The 14,731-nt window shown below is 43.2% G+C and overlaps 1 protein-coding gene across 2 annotated transcripts in view; it reads left to right on the forward strand.

The window, feature by feature from the left end:
* The first annotated feature begins 604 nt into the window (after positions 1-604).
* SEPHS1 (selenophosphate synthetase 1) overlaps positions 605-14,731 on the forward strand; it is a 72,842-nt gene continuing 58,715 nt past the window's right edge. The window contains exon 1 of one of the 2 annotated variants that reach the window (XM_063445450.1): positions 605-690. The gene's annotated coding sequence lies outside the window, so the exon portion shown is untranslated. The other variant, XM_063445451.1, reaches the window with a different exon arrangement.

The raw sequence follows: 14,731 nt of genomic DNA on the forward strand, positions 1-14,731 counted from the left end.
CAGTGCTGTGTGTTAGTGGTAGGCATTGTGCGCTCTGTGCTGTGTTAGCGGCAGGCAGTGTGTGCTCAGTGCTGTGTGTTAGTGGCAGGCAGTGTGTGCTCAGTGCTGTGTGTTAGTGGTAGGCATTGTGCGCTCTGTGCTAGTGACAGGCAGTGTGTGCTCAGTGCTGTGTGTTAGTGGCAGGCAGTGTGTGCTCAGTGCTGTGTGTTAGTGGTAGGCATTGTGCGCTCTGTGCTGTGTGTTAGTGACAGGCAGTGTGTGCTCAGTGCTGTGTGTTAGTGGCAGGCAGTGTGTGCTCAGTGCTGTGTGTTAGTGGCAGGCAGTGTGTGCTCAGTGCTGTGTGTTAGTGGCAGGCAGTGTGTGCTCAGTGCTGTGTGTTAGTGGTAGGCATTGTGCGCTCTGTGCTGTGTGTTAGTGGCAGGCAGTGTGTGCTCAGTGCTGTGTGTTAGTGGCAGGCAGTGTGTGCTCAGTGCTGTGTGCGCTCAGTGCTGTGTGTTAGTGGCAGGCAGTGTGTGCTCAGTGCTGTGTTAGTGGCAGGCAGTGTGTGCTCAGTGCTGTGTTAGTGACAGGCAGTGTGTGCTCAGTGCTGTGTGTCAGTGGCAGGCAGTGTGCGCTCAGTGCAGAGAGCTCCGGGCACGCAGTGCATTGTGGGTGTGCAGGAGCCTGCGGAGGGAGGCGGATGGAGAGCCGGTAAGTGAGAGGGAGGGAGGAGGAGCGGAGGAATCACAGGGGGAGGGAAGCCGCCGCCGCCGTTGTTTAAAGGGGTACCGTTAAATAGGAATATAGATCCGGTGAGTAGAATCGCCTTATCGCCTCGTGTGATCCCAGTATCCGGGCGGTGAGCTAACGGGGGTGGGGAACAGGCCGTGCCGCCTTAAGGGCCGAGGGGACTGGCAGCGGCGGGGTTAACCCGAGCCAGCTGCCGACATCTTCCTTCCCGCCCGTGCTGTGGGCCTGGGAGCTGCCTGTGTGGCTGGAGCTCTCTGTGCCTTTAAGGCGGGGAGAGGAGAGGGAGCAGCCCGGGGCCTGAGGCCCTGACACACCACACATGGACAGAGCGTCCTCCATGCCCTGAATCCACCCCAGGGGCAATTATACACCCACTCTGACTCCCAGGGGCAATTATACACCCACACTGACCCCACAGGGGCAATTATACACTCACTCTGACTCCCAGGGGCAATTATACACCCACTCTGACTCCCAGGGGCAATTATACACCCACTCTGACCCCCAGGGGCAATTATACACCCACTCTGACCCCCAGGGGCAACTATACACCCACTCTGACCCCCAGGGGCAACTATACACCCACTCTGACCCCCAGGGGCAACTATACACCCACTCTGACCCCCAGGGGCAACTATACACCCACTCTGACCCCCAGGGGCAACTATACACCCACTCTGACCCCCAGGGGCAACTATACACCCACTCTGACCCCCAGGGGCAACTATACACCCACTCTGACCCCCAGGGGCAACTATACACCCATTATAAACCCATGGGGCTATTATACACTCCCAGGGGCAATTATACGCCCATTCTCACCCCACATGTACTATATACACCCCAGGAGCTTTCATACAGTTATTCTCCCCCACTATACCCTGATCAACACCATGCTCTGGATCCACCCCCAGGGGTTATTATAAAGTAGTTATCACCCACCATGCCCTGTATCCACCCCAGCATCCATAATGCAGCCATTCTCACCCATTATCTCTTGTGTGTACAGCATGCCCTGTACCCACATTCAGGAGTTTTCATACAGTTATCACCCTCCATGCCCTGTATCCACCTCAGAATCTGTTATACAGTTATTCTCATACACCATATTCACCTCAGTTGCTGTTTTACAATCATTCTCACTCACCATGCCTTGTATCTACCCCCAGGATCTATTATACAATTATTCTCACCAACCATACCCTGTATCCACCCCCCAGGATCTATTATACAATTATTCTCACCAACCATACCCTGTATCCACCCCCAGGATCTATTATACAAATATTCTCACCAACCATACCCTGTATCCACCCCCCAGGATCTATTATACAATTATTCTCACCAACCATACCCTGTATCCACCCCCCAGGATCTATTATACAATTATTCTCACCAACCATACCCTGTATCCACCCCCAGGATCTATTATACAAATATTCTCACCAACCATACCCTGTATCCACCCCCCAGGATCTATTATACAATTATTCTCACCAACCATACCCTGTATCCACCCCCAGGATCTATTATACGATTATTCTCACCAACCATACCCTGTATCCACCCCCCAGGATCTATTATACAATTATTCTCACCAACCATACCCTGTATCCACCCCCCAGGATCTATTATACAAATATTCTCACCAACCATACCCTGTTTCCACTGCCAGGATCTATTATACGATTATTCTCACCCACCATGTCCTGTATCCACCCCCAGGATCTATTATACAATTATCATCCACGTGCTCTGTATCCACCATAGGATCTGTTATACAGCTATTCTCACCCACTATGCCCTGAATCTACAACATGCCCTGTGTCCCCCTCCAGGAGATTTTATACAGTTATCACCCACCATGTCCTGTAGGACCCATTATACAGTTATTATCACACACCATGCACAATATTCTCCTCAGGAGCTGTCTCATCTACCATGCCCTCTATCCACCTCCAGAATTTATTGTACAGTTAACACCTATCATGCCCTGTATCCACCCCAAGAGTTGGTTTTCAGCAATTCTAACCCACTGTGCCCTGTGTCCACCCCAGGAGCTGTAATATTGTCACTAACCATGCTCGTATTACTATCTGCACCCAGACACCAGTAGGCCCAGTACCCATCTGCCCCAGATAACTTTGAGCATTCAGCAGTTCCAATGGCACACATAACAGACCTTTTATCAACGGTATTCAAAGCTCCTGCCCTCCTCCATTTACACAACAAACATATACCACATTCAGCATATTAATGCATTTGAGTTCTCCCAAAAAATCCATGTTTTATTACAAGGGTTGGCCAAAACAAAAAGAGCCACCTATTTGTTGTAGAACCAAAACTCCTATGATACTTTGCCAGTATTATGGCTGAGTATCATGGAGGTTTTAGCTTGTCTGCCTTCTTGCCAGCCCTTGTTTTACTTTAAGTCAACCATGCTCCTGTAGCTTGTTCCAGAAGTTGCTTCTGCTTTTTTGTTTCCATTTTATTTATTTTTAATCGTAATCTTTGTTAATATTCACACATTTCCTTGCCAAGTGATGGGGTTTCTCAATCTCTTTAAATCTCACTTATTGGAGAATATTTAGTTTAATTTTACATGCATGCAAATGCTACGAGTGTAATTTAATGTTGAAAGTACGGTACATGCATATTATGGCTATAAATTTATCCAGAAATGTGGATTTTATGAAGCTTTTAATTACTGTTAACCCATTTGTTGCTCTGTCTCCATCATGATGTATAAGCAATACATAAAACAATAGTATCAGCGCTTAGCAGAACAACCCCTTATTTACAAGTATAGGGACAGAGATAAAAATACTCTAAAATCTAAGAATTTTTGTGCTCTCTTATTATTTTATATTATTGATGGTGCATAAGCAGCAAAAGTTTTGTTGTTGGGGTGTTTTGCTTTGTTTTTTTTGTATTTGTGATCCACTCTATAGCCAACTTTTTTTTTTTTTTAAATGGCATTTATTCTACTAACCATATTTAGTGTGTTCGATGTCTCTATTAAGTTGTGTCTATAACAAAGTTGGATTCATGTTTCCAAAGTGTGTGGGTTGTTTGGGTTTTTTAATTATTTTTATTTAAAAAAGAAAAAAATTAACACTTTGTACATTTTTACTGGAATGTTAATGGTATTGTTTATTGGACTTTGTTTGTTATGTGCATGATATGACCTCAGTTAACCCCACTCTCCTACAGGTGTTTGGTTTAGATTATTAATTATAAAAAAATATATATATATATTCTTTTAATACTGCTTTTATGTGCTATAGTTTATTATTTTTTTTTTTGTGAATTTCTCTCTCTTCCACTATTTGACCCTTTTTATTACATCAGTTTATTTAAATGAAAGGAATTTGGGTACAGGTATTGGGAGATATAGACACCTGCCAACCCTCAATTATTATTATTTTTTGTATTTGCATATACAAGCTTACTTTTCTTACACTGTAGATATGGTTTTATTTTAAGTCCATCATTAAATCCTTCTAAATGGTGAAAAACGTAAGCAAGCCCCAATACTTAAAATGTTCTATTTTGTAATTACATGTGACATACATAACCTCTTTTAATGCAAAAGTAAATTACATCTTCAGATGCTAAGTGCATCTAATCTACGTGTCATACAATAGTTATTTTAGTTGGGTAGGTGAGTCCCTGTGCTTCAGTTCCTGGAGTGTTGCAGGTAATTGCTGATACACACAAAGACCAGCTTTCTCACAATAAAGGCCTGTCTGTTTCCACTGCATTAAATGCAGTGCCTGAAATTTAAGGTATCCCTGATCCTGGCCCCAATCCTGATGGTATAAGCAGCGTTTCTAACCAAGAAGCATTCTATTTCTATTCTCCGCCTTCCCTTTTTTTTTTTTTTTTCTTTTTTTCTATTTGCTTTGTTACCCCCACCCCTCAATCTGTTTTTAATTATTGAAGATCAAAGCTAGTATAGTTTTCCTTTAGCACTAGGGTGCTTGTTGCCATGCTTGCGTTTAAAAAAAATAAAATAAAAAAAAATATTTATTTATATAAGTCAGGGTTGTACAATGGATAAACACAAAATAATAAATTGTAACAAAACTTGGCATGAGTGACTAGAGGTGATAGGGGCCACTTTTCATGTGAGGAGGCTTAGATACTGTTCTTAAAGTATACCTTTTTTATTTTTGCATTAATTCTGTTTGGTAAATAGCTGTTCTAGAATCCAAACATTTTGCTCAAATGATTTTGTAAATGTATCTTCAAAATTGGGAATGGATATTTTATTAAAGGACTGTGTAGTTTTACATGGGTATGCCATGGAACCCTGGTATTCCCCCAAGCCTCTTCAAAATGTGCCATGAACACATTGGAAGAGCTTTATTAAACTTTTCTCTAACCATTAGCAAGATTAAAATCACTCCTGGTGAGTGTGCCATGGACCTTCCAAGCTTGGAGAGTAACTTTAGATCTGTCTTGAAATTTCAAACTCTGATCAAAGTTTGTCCAAAAACAGAGGGCTGTAGTGGTTATGTTGCTTAGATGAACCCTTGAAGTACATATACCAAAGCACACTCTCTACTGTAACTATCTCACCAAAAAGATGGATATATACATAACTTGTATGCGTGTATATACAGGCTCACATATGACTACATTGCTATAGAAGTGTGTATATGTATGTATATATGTATTGTGGCAAAACCAACCTCGCCACTGTGCATTGGAGAAGCCTGTTTGCCCGCCTGCTGACTATAGCCCCTGGGAGATTTGACCCTTTAAATACAGTATTTGGGCATATTGTATTGTATTATGATGCTGCTGGCCCTTTAAGAACCCTCTGGGGACATACTGTGACTTTTGGGGACAATGCCCCTTTAAGACTATGGCCCTTGGAAGATATTGCCTGTTAAAGAATATTTTAGCAGATTGGATTTTAAAACACTTGCTGCCCCTTTAAATTGTATTGGAGCAGTTCTGCAGCTTTAAATTGGCACTTCGGATGCTGCTGAAGTAGTCGAAGTGGCCGCCATTCGACAAAGGAACACGTGGCGGCTGCCATCTTTGTTCATTCGAACGAGGTCAGCGGTATGTGTAGCCAAATCCATGGAACTGAAATCGGCTACACATTTCAACGAACACCGCTGACCCTTACCTTCTCCTACACTCAGTTTTCAGTTGCAGAGTCCTGTTCGGCAGTTTGAACTCACTGCTATACTAAGCTAAATGCACGAATGGCCCCGTTCGTTCATTCGAATGGGACTGTCATTTTTCTGTGTAAAATAGACTGACCGCACAGCCCAAATCTATGGAACTGTTTTGGGCAGGAAAATGTGCCTGCGGTCGGTCATAAAGGACTTCCAGCTAACTTTTGAACTAATGGAAGGATTTGCATGATTTTTGAGTGTGTTTATATTTCAAGTACGCTGATTAATATGTTATTTTTATGAAGATTGGATGTATATTTTTAAAGTTATAGCACATATATAAAAACTGTATTTTTCCTGCTTGTGATAATTATGTTAACCCATTGTGTACCATAATTAGATCACAGGCAGTGGGGAGGATTTTGTGTGTAATTACTGGGAGTGTTTTCTGTAATGTACGTGTGTTATTGGTTGCTCTGTAAAACCCTGTGGGCAGTGCTAAGTTTGTGGATTGGGAATAAAAGAGGCTGTATGTGCCAATACAGTCAGTTCCTGCTTAACCCTCAAAGTGAAGTGTCGTCTCATTATTGGGGGAGGATTTATTGTATGCTGTTCCAGTTTGACTGCTCGGAGTACAAACCTATTCGCATGGTTTGTCCTATTCGGCTGTATACAGCATTCATAGGCTTAAGAGAATTTATATGTTTCTCCAGTTCGGTGGTTGTGGTGTCTGCTGCAGTGCTTGGAGTCCTCAGGAAGCGCTAGGAGCATCCTTCAACGGAGGTACCCAGTCGGGGTGCCCGTCAATCCGTTACATGGTTACATGTGTGTGTGTATATATATATATATATATATATATGTGTGTGTGTATTCATAAAAAGAAAAAACAGTTTTTGGTTCTCTCTTATTCATCTGAGTTTCAATTTTAGGAAATAGGTCCCTTTTTGTGTTGCTGTAGCAACCTATATATTTCTAGAGCTTTGTGCATGCAGGTAGCACAATCTAAAGATAACATTATCATAAATACAGATGTGCCATGGCATGATCAATATTGTACCTTTACAAATACACACACATATTGTCACCCTACTAGGGATCGACCGATATTGATTTTTTAGAGCCGATACCGATACCGATATTCTGTGAACTTTCAGGCCGATAGCCGATATAATTTGCCGATATTCTGTACATTTACCATTTTGGAAAATAAAAAACTATTTCTAAAGGTAAATGCATAAAATAGACATGCCACGTGTAGTGGATGCAGTGTGTTTAGACAGGGGAGCTGTGTATGTGTGTGTAGTGGATGCAGTGTGTGTTTGTATAGTGTGTGTGTGTATATAATGCAGTGTGTGTTTGTATAGTGTGTGTGTATATAATGCAGTGTGTGTTTGTATAGTGTGTGTGTATATAATGCAGTGTGTGTTTGTATAGTGTGTGTGTATATAATGCAGTGTGTGTTTGTATAGTGTGTGTGTATATAATGCAGTGTGTTTGTATAGTGTGTGTGTATATAATGCAGTGTGTGTTTGTATAGTATGTGTGTGTATATAAATCTAATGCAAACAACACCCAGAGCTTTATTATAATATATACTATAGTGCCATATTATCCAGCAGCACCACCACCCCTCCCCCCCTGACTGACTACCAAGGGCTGCTTGCTTCTTTATTATAATTTAAGCTAGTGCCACTGCCAAATGCCAATATCCACCACCACCCCCTCCCCCCACCTCACTGACTACCAACTAAGTGGATTTATTAATTTATAATATACTAGTGCCAATTTTTCCAAATGTCAATTTCCACCACCACCACCTCCCCTCCCCCCACCTCACTGACTACCAACAAAAGGCTTTGTTAATTTATAATTTACATTTATAATATACTAGTGCCAAATGCCAATTACCACCACCATCACCACCAACCTCCCCTCCCCCCTCACTGACAACCAACTAATTGCTTTATTAGTGACAAAAAATGGCATTTGGCAAAATTTGCACTAGTATAACTATATTATAAATGTAAATTATAAATTAATAATATTAATATTAATAATATTAGTTGGTAGTCAATTTATAATTTACATTTATAATATAGTTATACTAATGCCAAATGCCAATTTCCACCATCATCCCCCCTCCCCCTGACTTAAACTTCCAGTTCCAACCAAGGGATTAATTATAATTTAAGATGCCAAAGTGCCAATATAGTTACTTAGTGTGCCACCATGTGCCATCCGGCATCCGACCACAACCACCCCACTTAGTAACCTCTAAATAAACAATATTCATAGTATTACATAAAAATCATAGATATAAATCATAAAAGAAAATTACCTTTTTAGTAGACCAGAAAAGGTGGCAAATAAAGCGATCCAACTGGGCTGGCAGTGACACACAAGCGGCAGAGCAGACAACTCGGCTGGCACACGGCACTGACTGAAGCCACTCCTCCAGAGAGCACTACTTCAGGGCGGCCGGGACTTCAGCTCCTCTCCCGCGATTCGTGCGCACTTCTTGTTTTGCCGTGCGGAGCAGCGAGACGGGGGCGCACCCGCTGGACGCATTATCGGCAAGGTTAGATGCCGATAATTTAGGAAACTGTGAATATCGGCCGATAATATCGGTCGATCCGATAATCGGTCGATCCCTACACCCTACACCTATGAGCACTTTTTCTTTACACATTTTGGTTGAAATTTATATATATTTTTTTGAGCTACTGCGGCCAATGGTTCAGATAGGCATTAGTGTTTTTTACCACGGTGTTGAGGTACTTTTAGGGTCATCTGTGAGGGGTTTTCCCTCTTCTCTCCCTCCCTTTTCCTCCTGTCTTTTCCTCCTCCCCTTTTCACTTCTAATCACCTTCTCTGCATTAATAACTATTGAAGGGGTAGGGATTGCATGGCTTTTAAGATTTGTATGTTATTGCCTCCAAATTAGTCCTGTCTTCCCCCATCCGCCCCCACATTGTATCTAATGTCTGGGGTTATTACTGCAATAGTAACCGGTTTCACTTTTCATTTCTTGTTGATGATAGCTGATCACCCTATATCAAGAATGTCAAACTCGCAGCACACAATGAATGTCTTTGCGGGCCGCGAGTTTGAGACATGTTTACCAAGGCAGAGTAGGCACCTGCTCTCCCCACATTGCAGGTGTCTACTCTAATAATTTACACGGCTGGGGAGGAGAGGTCAGTCTTCCTCCTTCCTCGCCTGTGCCCTCTGTAGTGGTGCCGGAATATGACGTCATTCCGGCATCACTAAACTGCATGCGTGAGGAGCAGGAAGACTGAGCTCCCGAGAGATGATCACCACTGGATCCCAGGGAGAAGCCCCACACCAGCTCCCAAAGGTAGGGAGCGATAAAGACAATGTTAGTGTGTGCAGAATGTGGAAATCGGTCTGTCTGTCAGTGAGTATGTGTGTGTTTTGCGATGGCCGCGGCTGGACAGTGGAGGACCTGGAGGTGCACGGAGGCACGCCATGTCACATTCCGACGTGACATCAACGTGCTCCACCTTCACAGTTTTCAAGTAGTAGCGGGAGGATCCACATTGGCACAGGGTGCGGACGGTGCCAATTGGGGTATACCAGAGGCTGGACTCCAGAGTGGCATACTGGCAGTGGCAATGTGAGTGGAGTCTGCTTGTTGGCTAATTTTTTTTTTTTTTTTTTTTTTTTAAACATGGCTGGGGTTGGGTAGGGGGGGATACTGGGATTTAGTAGAGAGGGATGCTGCTGTTTTGTTTTTTAATATACTGTACTTTTCAAAGCAAACCTACATTTCTATGAAAACTTAAGTTTGTTTTGCCCACATAAAGCCTTATTTATTATAGCTTCCCTCTCTGTCAAGGCCCTCCCCCGTGGTGCAAAAGAGGTCAATAACCCCTTCTGTCACTTACCTGCGTCCAGTGCCGATGTCCCTTGGTGCTGGCCCAGCTCCGCCCATGCTCCTCCCTCGCTGACGTCCGCCAGTGGGGAGACCTAAAGTGCATGCGCGGCAATGGCCAAGCTCACATTAGGATTTCCCCCTAGGAAATCATTATTCAATGCTTTCCTATGTGAATTCCGGTGACGCTGGAAGTCCTCATGCATAGAATGAGTATGTCCAGCATTGTTTAGGTGACCAAAAGTCACCTATCCACCTGAAAGTTAGACAGCCACTAGAGAAGGAGTTAACCCTAGCATGTAATATTGCAGTTTACATGCTCGGGGTTAAGGATGATGGGATTTTGCACCCCGACCACTCCAATGAGCTGAAGTGGTCTGGGTGCCTACAGTGTCCCTTTAATAGTTCCTTTTCTCCCCATATCTGTTCTTCCTTTTTTTGGGGGGGGGGACCATTTTTCTCTTTTTGTGGGACCCTGTTTTTAGAATTTACACAGCTTGCCTACTAGGGTTACCCCCTGTGGCAACCATCCAGTAGCCCTTAATTTACCGGTATGTCTGGGCTCTTGGATGGTTTCCCTGCCTTGTCTATGTATGTGTCAAAATTCTGGCACTCACCAAACAAATATATACATAATGTGTCCTCAAATATTTGGGTGCAATTACATACAATGTTAGAAAAGAGAGCATTCTCAAGGATTTGTTTCCAGAGTGTATTCAAAGCAATCAATGTTTCGAGCCTCCTGGGTCTTTATCAAGAATCTCTTTATAGGTATGTGTGCCTATCTCTATCCTCATTTTTGTAAATATGTTATATCTTTTCATGTGACAATACTGAAGAAATGACACTCTGTTACAATGTAAAGTAGTAAGTGTACATTACAGCCTGTATAACAGTATAAATTTGCTGTCCCCTCAAAATAGCCATTAATATCTAAACCGTTGGCAACAAAAGTGAGTACACCCCTAAGTGGAAATGTCCAAATTGGACCCAATTGGCATTTTCCCTCCCCGGTGTCATGTTAGTGTTACAAGGTTTTAGGTGTGAATGGGGAGCAGTGTTAAATTTGGTGTTATCGCTCTTACCCTCTCTCATACTGGTCACTGGAAGTTCCACATGGCACCTCATGGCAAAGAACTCACTCAGGATCTGTAAAAAAGAATTGTTGCTGCTCATAAAGATGGCCTAGGCCAGAGGTAGGCAACCTACGGCACTAGTGCCGTGCACGGCACTCGAGGTGTCTTTGCACGGCACTCAAGGCTGCTAGAGCCAAACAGGCTCTGGCCTATCAGGAGTCCCAGTAAAACTTCAAATATCTGCTAATACGAAAAGATGGTGAAGGACAATCCTCAATTTAAACATTGCAGCACATAGAGGAAATGATCTCAGATCACTTCCTCCAAGCACTTGTGAATGGGAATCCACAACGTAGTATAGCAGCCTGCAGCTGCTGTTGCAGCTCCTGTTGCAGCTCCTGTCTTTGACCTGTACCAGGCCAGCCTGGTCCCCACTGGAACCCAGGGAAGCCAACCATACTGCTAGATATACACAGATATTGTGGATCAAACCAAGTGTTTATCTGCATATCTGCTCCTTTCCAAATTGTTAAATTAAATGCGTGCACGTTTTGAAGTAAATTACACTGAGACACCGGTATCAGGTTAATGAAAAACTTCGTAATGTTTACTCAGGGGGCGGCAAGCCCCGTATAAAGGCAAAAATACATCATATGCAAAAATGTAGATAACAGAGAGAATACATCTCTAATTGGTTAGGTGTTAAGTGTCTTATCTAATGCACATCCTACGAGGCGTGATGTCACCATCATCCCGGGATTTTACTCCGGATGTAGGCGCCATCTTGTTATACGAGGTAGTTAGTCCGTGGGAGCGGGTGCTCTAGCAGCCATTTTGAGTAGATAATGAATACAGGTATACACAGTAAATAGACATTTTTACTATCACTAATTTACATTCATAACACAGAAATGAAGAATAACCCTCCCCTTATACAAATAATACGAACAGCCCACACACACTACCTGCACAATCGTAACCCACTAACAATCCACATACATGCACACAAACCCCACATGCAGCCTTTCACATGCAATACCCCAAACAGCCCACACACACTACCAAACACACAATGTGACATATCCATCCACACACAATTCCACAAGCAGACCTCATACACAGCCCACATTCATATGTATCATACACGATACCATAAACTACTAATGAACATATACAATATAATAGCTCATATACGCACAAATACAATGATGCAAAGCAACTGCAGTAAAAATAACACGCAGAATACGGCAGCATACACACCTAAATTTTAAAAAATAGGACCGGCACGCTACGGGACCTCACAATCCTATATCGGCACAGTGCTGCTAAAAGGTTGCCTACCCCTGGCCTAGGCTATAAGAAGATTGCCAAGACCCTGAAACTGAGCTGCAGCACAGTAGGCAAGACAATACAGCGGTTTCACAGGACAGGTTCCACTCAGAACAGGCCTCGCCATGGTGAACCAAAAAAGTTGAGTGCATGTGCTCAGCGTCATATCCAGAGGTTGGGAAACAGTGCTGCCAGCATTGCTGCAGAGGTTTTAGAGGTGGGAGGTCAGCCTGTCAGTGCTCAGACCATACGCTGCACACTGCATTTAAATTGGTCTGCATGGCTGTCGTCCCAGAGGGAAGCCTCTTCTAAAGATGATGCACAAGAATGCCTGCAAACAATTTGCTGAAGACAAGCAGACTAATGACATGGATTACTAGAACCATGTCCTGTGGTCCGATGAGATCAAGATAAACTTAGTTGGTTCAGATGGTGTCAAGCGTGTGTGGCGGCAACCAGGTGAGGAGTACAAAGACTACAGTCAAGCATGGTGGTGGGAGTGTCATGGTCGGTGCCTGCATGAGTGCTGCTGCCACTGGGGAGCTACAGTTCATTGAGGGAACCATGAATGCCAACATGCACTGTGATATACTAAAGCAGAGCTTGGTCCCCCTCCCTTAGGAGACTGGGCCACAGGGCAGTATTCCAACATTATAACAACCCCAAACACACCTCCAAGACGACCACTGCCTTGCTAACCTGTGAAGTCCATGCCCATGAGGGTTAAGGCAATGCTGTAAAATAATGATGGCCACACACAATATTGATACTTTGGGCCCAATTTGGACATTTCCACTTAGGGGTGTACTCACTTTTGTTGCCAACGGTTTAGACATTAATGGCTTTGTGTTTAGTTATTTTGAGGGGACAGCAAATTTACACTGTTATACAGGCTGTACACTTACTACTTTACATTGTAGCAGAGTGTCATTTCTTCAGTGTTGTCACACGAAAAGATATGATATTTACAAAAATGTGAGGGGTGTACTTACTTTTGTGATATACTATGTGTGTGTGTATGTAATTAGTTGTAATCAAAATTATTCAAACCCCCTTTGAAAATCAGGTTTATTATCTACATTTCCAGACTCTCAAAAGTTTGCAATAACCAAATCAAACAAAAGCAATTGAAATAGCTCTAAAACACAATGCTTCAAGTGGTTTCCCCAAATTCATGCATTCTTTATTTTTGAGTGCAGGGTTAAAGACGCGTTTCATTGAACATGTATAGCATAAAAGAAAATGACAACGTATAGAAATGGTTAATCATGGTATGCTGCACCTTTTTTTTTTTTTTTAAATTTTGTGAACAAGAAAAATTGAGAGAGAGAGATACCTAGGCAAGCTTTACTAATTTTTGACAGTATAAGGAGAGTACCAAGCTGATCTATATAGCTGAAAACCCACTGAAAGTAATAACATAGAAGAAAATATAGAAGACTCTGCATAACCCTACTGCAATGTTTGAAATTTCGTGAACCTCCACCTGATGCCTGCAACCAATGCCGCACACGTCCCTGTCTGTAAGGGGTCGGGCTCCAGATAGTTGTAAGGGAGACTTTTCTCTGTTCCCAGGTCTCCCACCGCCTCTAGCCCAGATTGTGCTTAGGGTCAATGCCTTGTATCCACGATATCCACTTTCATTTCGGAGAGACCATAGGTGCGTGGGGACTTAAGATCAACCGCTCGAGTCTCCAGATGTTTTGGTGCAGTCTGCTCCACGAGGATCCCCACCCCAGGGGAGGAACAGTGAGCAGGAGTCGGCTTCGGAGTCGGGTAAGTTGCTTGAACAATGGGCTGAGGTCTGCAGCATAAACGGAGCCAAAACTTCTGGCAAACTTTGTTGAACCTGGCCTCAAAGTCCTCCACCCATACACTAGTCTCTGTGCTCATTTGGCACATGAGAATCTTTGGCTCAGCTGCATGTGGATGCGTCCGACCATGTTAGACGTCAGGCTCCCCCCTCCCCCCCCCAAAAAATGCAACTTATAATTACTTTTCCAGTTTCAAAATTATTCAACTCCTTAATGGCAAGCATCTTTAGTACTTAGGAGAGCACCCTTTTGTTATGACCTGCTGCAAACGAGATGCATAGCCAGACACCAGCTTCTGCTTATGTGCAATGGCCTCCATTTCAGGAATATTCTTCGGTTTCAAACTCCACCAGAGATTTTCTATGGGATTCAAGTCGGGGGACTGTGTAGAATTTTTCTCTGACTTTTTCTGCAACCAAGCTTTGGTGGAATTTCAGGTACACTTAGGATCATTGTTTAGTTGGAAGGTCCAATGCTTCAGCTTCCTCACAGACAACATGATGTTTTCTCGTAGTAATTTCCTGATACATCAATCCATCTTGCCCTCCACACGCTGCAGTTTTCCAGTGCCAGAGGATGCAAAGCAGCCCCAGAGCCTCACTATGCCACAACTATGTTTAACTGTGGGCTTCATTCTTCTTAATCCAGACATACCGCTGAACTATTGGGCCCAAAAGTTCCAGTTTTGTTTCATAGCTCCACAGAACAGAATCCCCAAACATCTGTGGCTTATTTATATGATTTTGGGCATAT

This window comes from Pelobates fuscus, chromosome 3 (genome assembly GCF_036172605.1).
Source record: "Pelobates fuscus isolate aPelFus1 chromosome 3, aPelFus1.pri, whole genome shotgun sequence".
Lineage (NCBI taxonomy): Eukaryota > Metazoa > Chordata > Amphibia > Anura > Pelobatidae > Pelobates > Pelobates fuscus.